We start from the raw sequence: 6,087 nt of genomic DNA on the forward strand, positions 1-6,087 counted from the left end.
GCACACCAGGCCTCCTTTTCCATCACCAACTTCCAGAGTTCACTTAGACTCACGTCCGTCGAGTCAGGGATGCCATCCAGCCATCTCATCCTCTGTCGGCCCCTTCTCCTTCTGCCCCCAATGCCTCCCAGCATCAGAGTCTTTTCTAATGAGTCAACTCTTCACATGTGGTGGCCAAAGTACTGGATTTTCAGCTTCAGCACCATTCCCTCCAAAGAAATCCCAGGGCTGATCTCCTTCAGAATGGACTGGTTGGATCTCCTTGCAGTCCAAGGGACTCTCAAGAGTCTTCTCTGACACCACAGTTCAAAAGCATCAGTTCTTCAGCACTCAGCCTTCTTCACAGTCCAACTCTCACATCCATACATGACCACTGGAGAAACCATAGCCTTGACTAGATGGACCTTTGTTAGCAAAGTAATGTCTCTGCTTTTGAATATGCTGTCTAGGTTGGTCATAACTTTTCTTCCAAGGAGTAAGCGTCTTTTAACTTCATGGCTGCAATCACCATCTGCAGTGATTTTGGAGCCCAAAAAAATAGTCTGACACTGTTTCCACTGTTTCCCCATCTATTTCCCATGAAGTGATGGGACCAGATGCCATGATCTTCGTTTTCTGAATGTTGAGCTTTAAGCCAACTTTTTCATTCTAGTTTTAGACTAGTACAAATGAAGCTGCTGTGACAATTATATAAAGGTTTTTGTGAAGACATAACTTTTCATTTCTCTACAATAAATATCTGCTGGTGCAATTGTTGGGTCCTATTGGGCTTCCCAGGTGGCTCAGTGATGATCTGCCTGCCAATGCAGGAGACACAGGTTTGATCCGTGAGTTGGGAAGATCCCCTGGAGAAGGAAATGACTATCCACTCCAATATTCTCACCTGGGAAATCTCACGGACTGAGGAGCCTGATGGGCTACAGTCCATGGGGTTGCAAAGAGTTGGACATGACTTAGCAACTAAACCACCACCACTATGGAAAGTATACGTTTAGTTTTTAAGAAACTGCTGAACAATTTTCAAAATGACTATACCATTTTACATTCTCATCAACTCTCTCTGAGGGACCCACTGTCTCTGGATCCTTGCCAGTATTTTGTATAACCACTACTTTTTATTTCAGCTCCTCTGACAGGTATGTAAGAACATCCCAGTGTGGTCTTAACTTGCGCAGTGATACTGAATATCTTTTCATGTGCTTATTTTCCTTCCATATGTCATCTTCAATGAAATGTTTATTAATGCATTTTGACCATTTCTTTGGATAGTATGTTCTTTACTGTGCTGTTGCGAGAGTTCTTTCTATATTCTAGATATGAGTCCTTTATTGAATATGTGACCTGCAAAATTTTTTGTCCTTTCTGTAGTTTGTCTTTTTATCCTTTTTCAGAAGGTCTTTCACAGAGAAAAAAAAAATTTTTTTGTGAATCTTATTTATCACTTTTATTCTCTTATGGATGGTATTTTTATTTGTCATGTCTGAGAACTGTTCACCAGGCCTTAGATTCTGAAGATTTTCTGCTGTTTTTTTCTTCTAAAAGTTTTATAGTTCTACATTGTAAAGTCTATGGTTCATCTTGAGTAAATATCAAGTGAAAATGCCTTAATGCCAGGTAAAAGTTGTGAGGTTATGCCAAGACTTGGTTTTTTTTTTTCTTTTCTTGTTTTTGTTTTGTTTGCCTAAGGATGTCTAATTACTCCAGCACCATTTGTTACAAAGACTCTTTTTTCTTCCACTGAACTGCCTTCTCATCTTTTTGAAAGAAAACAGTTGGCTGTGCTTCTGTAGGCTATCTCTGCTTTCTCTATTCTGTAATCTGTTTGTCTCAACCAATACCACGGTCTCTTTTTTCCCACTTTCACTGAGAAATAACTGACATATGTCACTGTATAAGTTTAAGGTACAGAGCAGATGGTTTGATTTACATATATTGTGAAATGACCACCACAATAGGTTCAGCTAACATTCATCATCTCATACAGATACAATAAAATGAGACAAAAAAAGGGAAAAAAGGTTCTTTTTGAGATGAGAGCTCTTAGGACTTCCTTTTAACATTGTTCCTTTATATCAACCACATATAAAGTGTTAACTAAACTCATCACACTGTGCATAATATCTCTAGTAGTTATTTGCCTTATAGCTGGAGGTTTATACTCCACCTTCCTCCAATTCCCCCTTCTCACACCCTTTGCCTCTGGTAACCACAAGTCTGATCTATTTTTCTATCAGTTCTTTTATCTGCTTATTTTTAAATTCCATGTATCAGTGAGATTATACAGGGTTTGTCTTTCTCTATCTGACTTACTTTACTTAGCATAATGCTCTCGAGGTTCATCTGTGTTGTCCTAAGTGGTAGGATTTCTTCATATTTTATGACTGAATAATATTCCATTGTCTACATACAACACAACTTCTTTATTCATTTATCCATCTATGGATACTTAGATTGTTTTCATGTCTTGGCTACTATAAATAACACTGCTATAAACATGGGGGTGCAGACATATTTTCGAGTTAGTGTTTTTGGTTCCTTTAGATGTAGTCTAATGAATGGAATTGCTGGATCATATGGTAATTCTGGGCTTCTATGATAGCTCTGGGAAAGAATCTGCCTGCCAATGCAGGAGACATGGGTTTGATCCCTGGGTCAGGAAGATCCCTGGAGAAGGAAATGGTAACCCATCCCAGCATTCTAGCTTGGGAAATCCCATGGACAGAGGAGCCTGGTGGGCTACAGTTGATGGGATTGGAAAAGAGTTGGACACAATTTAGTGACTAAACAACAATGGCAATTCTATTTTTCTTGAGGACCCTCCATATTGTTTTCCATAGCAGCTAAGGACCCATTTATAATCCAATGCTTAGTTCACAAAGGTTCTCTTCTCCATGTCCTCTTTAGCATTTGTTTTCTTTTTTTTTTTTTCAGGGTTGTTACGATGGCCATGCTAACAGGCATGTTAACTCATCATGGAGTTTTTTGGCTTTTTAGCTATTATGGTTTTAAGCGTATCTATTTGTTGGCTGCACACGGGCTTTCTCCAGCTGCACTGAGCAGGCCTAGTTTTCACTGTGCTGCTTGCTTGTGCCGCATGGGGTTCGTCGCTCCAAGGCATGTGGGATCTTCTTTGCATCAGACCACTGCACCACGGAAGTCCTCACTGTGATTTCAATTTGCATTTCCCTAACAACTAGTGATGCTGAGTATCTTTTCAATAACTGTTGGCCTTTCATATATTTTCTTTGGGAAAATGTCTATTCAGTACCACAGCCCTTGATTGCTGTAGCTATATAAGGAAGCCTTAGTATCAGGTAGGCTGAGTCACCCCATTTTACTTTTCTTTTTCAAAATTGCTATAGATATTCTAGTTCCTATTCCTTCCCATATAAATTTTAAATTAAGATTTTCTATGTCTACAAAAACCCTTGGTAGAATTTTTAAAGGAATTGCATTAAATCTTTATTTATATAGATTAACTTGGGGAGAATCAATATCTTTATTATACTGATTCATCCAATCCATGAACACACTATGTCTTTTTGTGTTTTTAGATTTTTTTTACCTCCTTCATAAGCATTTTATAGTTTTCATTATATTGATACAAGCCTTTACATATTTTATTAGATTTATACCTAAGTGTTTGATTTTGGGGGGAAATTGTAACTGATATATATGTATATATAATATATACATGTACATGTTTATACAACATATGATTTTTATATACTATACATTTTATTAATATTTAGCTGTGTTGAGTCAGTTGCTGGACCCAGGCTCTTCCTTGCAGCATACAGGCTGTTAGTCATGGCATGCGGGATCTAGTTCCCTGACGAGAGGTCAAACCCAGGCCCCCTGCAGTCAGAGCATGCAATCTTAACCACTGACCACCATGGAAATCCCTAACTGGTATATATTTTTAATTTCAGCTTTTATTGCTAGGATATGGAAGTATGATTGATTTTTGTGTATTGATTTCTTTTATCCTGTGGCCTTCATTTATTAGTTCTAGAAGTTTTTCGCAGTCCCGTATGTTCTACATAGACAATCATGTCATCTACAAATGGAGGCAGTTTTCTTTATTGCCTTCCAACCTGCATTCTTTTATTTCCCTTTCTTGCTGTACTGTGCTACTTAAAATTTCTAGCACTGTGTTAAATATATACTTTACTTTTTAAAATCCTTTTTTTGCTAACAATAATTCTTCTCCTCCTAAACCATCTTCAGCATGTTTATTTTTAATTTACCTGTTAAATATTTATTGTGCACATACTACGTGCACACCTGTATGCTGCGAGCTAAAGAGATGGAAGTGAAAAATAGCCAGTTCTGTTTTGGAAAAGCTCTCATTCCAGAGAGAGAAACAGGCAAGGAAATATACACAGTAGCCCTCCTGGGAGGGACCAGCATCCAAGAGGGTGAGTAAGGCTATAGGTACAGGCACAATGGTTGTTCAAAGGAGCCCGTGTTTCCTCCACCTCCGCCTCCCTGCTAGTCTGGGCAAGGGGGACTAGGGGGCATAGAAACCTGTGGGGAGGCCCCAGTCATTCCCAGCACCCAGCTTGGGAGCAGCTCTTCCTCACAGCACAGTGGATAATGCAATCCAGAAGATCCACAACCTCACTTCTTTAAGGTTCCAGCTGTCTAAAGAAAATGAAAAGGAGAAAATTCAGTTCTCAAGGGGGATTTTTAAGTCCTCTCTGAGTAGGCAAGAGATAGAACTATATAGTGGAGGTCTTGTGTCTAAACTGGGCTGCCGGAAGAAGTGGAGCTATTGTGGTCCTGTCAAGGTACAGAGTCAAAAATACCCATATTCACTCTCCAGTCAACACAGGGAGCAGTGGGCCTAGCAGCATGTCCACCTGTGCACAGGTCTGCCCTCTTCCGCCTCCCTGAGCAGAGACACGCTTCCCCTCCCCATCCTGGGCCCTCTCTGCTTGTTCTCTTAGCATCCTCCTTCCTACAGCTTTGTGGTTGGAAGGAAAGTAATCATGAGATTGAGATGTCTGGGCTCTCTGCTTCTCTGGAGAAACGTGTACCACGGTTCTAAGGCTCTAAACCTTACAGCTTTTCCATCAGTTAAGATCCTTGCCTTGAGAAGTAAGAAAATACTCATAGCCTTCGAAATTCACTCACATATTCCCTCTTTTGGACAGACACGTTTGTGTGCCCAGTGCTGTAGTTATGTGGTATTTCATGCTTTGACGTATTCAACATATCAGTTGCGTGGCTTCAACTGGAAAGCCTTCACGAATTCAGCTGGAAAGCCTTCATGACAGGGGTCAGTGAGCCAAGATGTTTTCAGGCACATTGAGCTGCTTCTACTCTGCCTTCGTGTGCACTCTCAGTGATTCAATGTTTTCTATTGTTCTCTGTGTGTTCAGTGATTTCTGTCCAACGTGGTTACTTCTGTTTTCCCTGAGCAATCCCCAAGCTAATCGTAATCCTCCTGAGCATGAATAAATCTCTGAGCTTGTGGCTTCTCACTAGCTCCTTCCTTCTGGGGCCCTGTCTCCTGCCTTTCCTTCTGTATTGGTTAGACATCAGCTGCTTATTCAGCCTTATTTCCCCCCCATCGTGTCTGCACATAAAGATCTCAAAACAGAACAGTGAAGGAAAAATAGATGTCTTCAATTACTCTTTTTGGTTTCCATCTCTGAGAAAATGTTAAAAGACTCCTTCTTATATTTGTAAGGCATTTACTTTTTAAAATTAATTAATTTCTGTGGCTGTGCTGGATCTTGATTATGGCATGTGGGATTTAGTTCCCTGACCAGGGATCGAACCCAGGCCCCCTGCATTAGGAGTGCAGAGTCTTAGCCACTGGACCACCTAGGAAGTTCCATGTAAGGCTGGATTTTTGTAATGTGCCCAGTGACCTCAGAGAGGGCAAAGAAAGGAAAGTGTGTCTGACCTCTGGCCCTTTCCTTCCCCTCATGTGTATCAGACCAATGCAGCTTTAAGAGCTAGAAGTTCAGGAAGTCAGCAGGCCCTAAGGTGCTAGACAGTTCAGGGACGGTGCCAGCTTTCAACATTATTGGAATAAGCCCTCAAACTTCAAAGATTTCAACCCAAACCTGAAGG

General features: G+C 40.5%; 1 non-coding gene across 1 annotated transcript; it reads right to left on the reverse strand.

Moving 5' to 3' along the window:
- Positions 1 to 5,768: 5,768 nt before the first annotated feature.
- On the reverse strand, positions 5,769 to 5,841 carry TRNAR-CCU (transfer RNA arginine (anticodon CCU)). Its single transcript has one exon. It is a non-coding gene; the product is annotated as a tRNA-Arg (tRNA).
- Between the last annotated feature and the right edge of the window lie 246 nt (positions 5,842 to 6,087).

This window comes from Capricornis sumatraensis, chromosome 3 (genome assembly GCF_032405125.1).
Source record: "Capricornis sumatraensis isolate serow.1 chromosome 3, serow.2, whole genome shotgun sequence".
Classification (NCBI taxonomy): domain Eukaryota; kingdom Metazoa; phylum Chordata; class Mammalia; order Artiodactyla; family Bovidae; genus Capricornis; species Capricornis sumatraensis.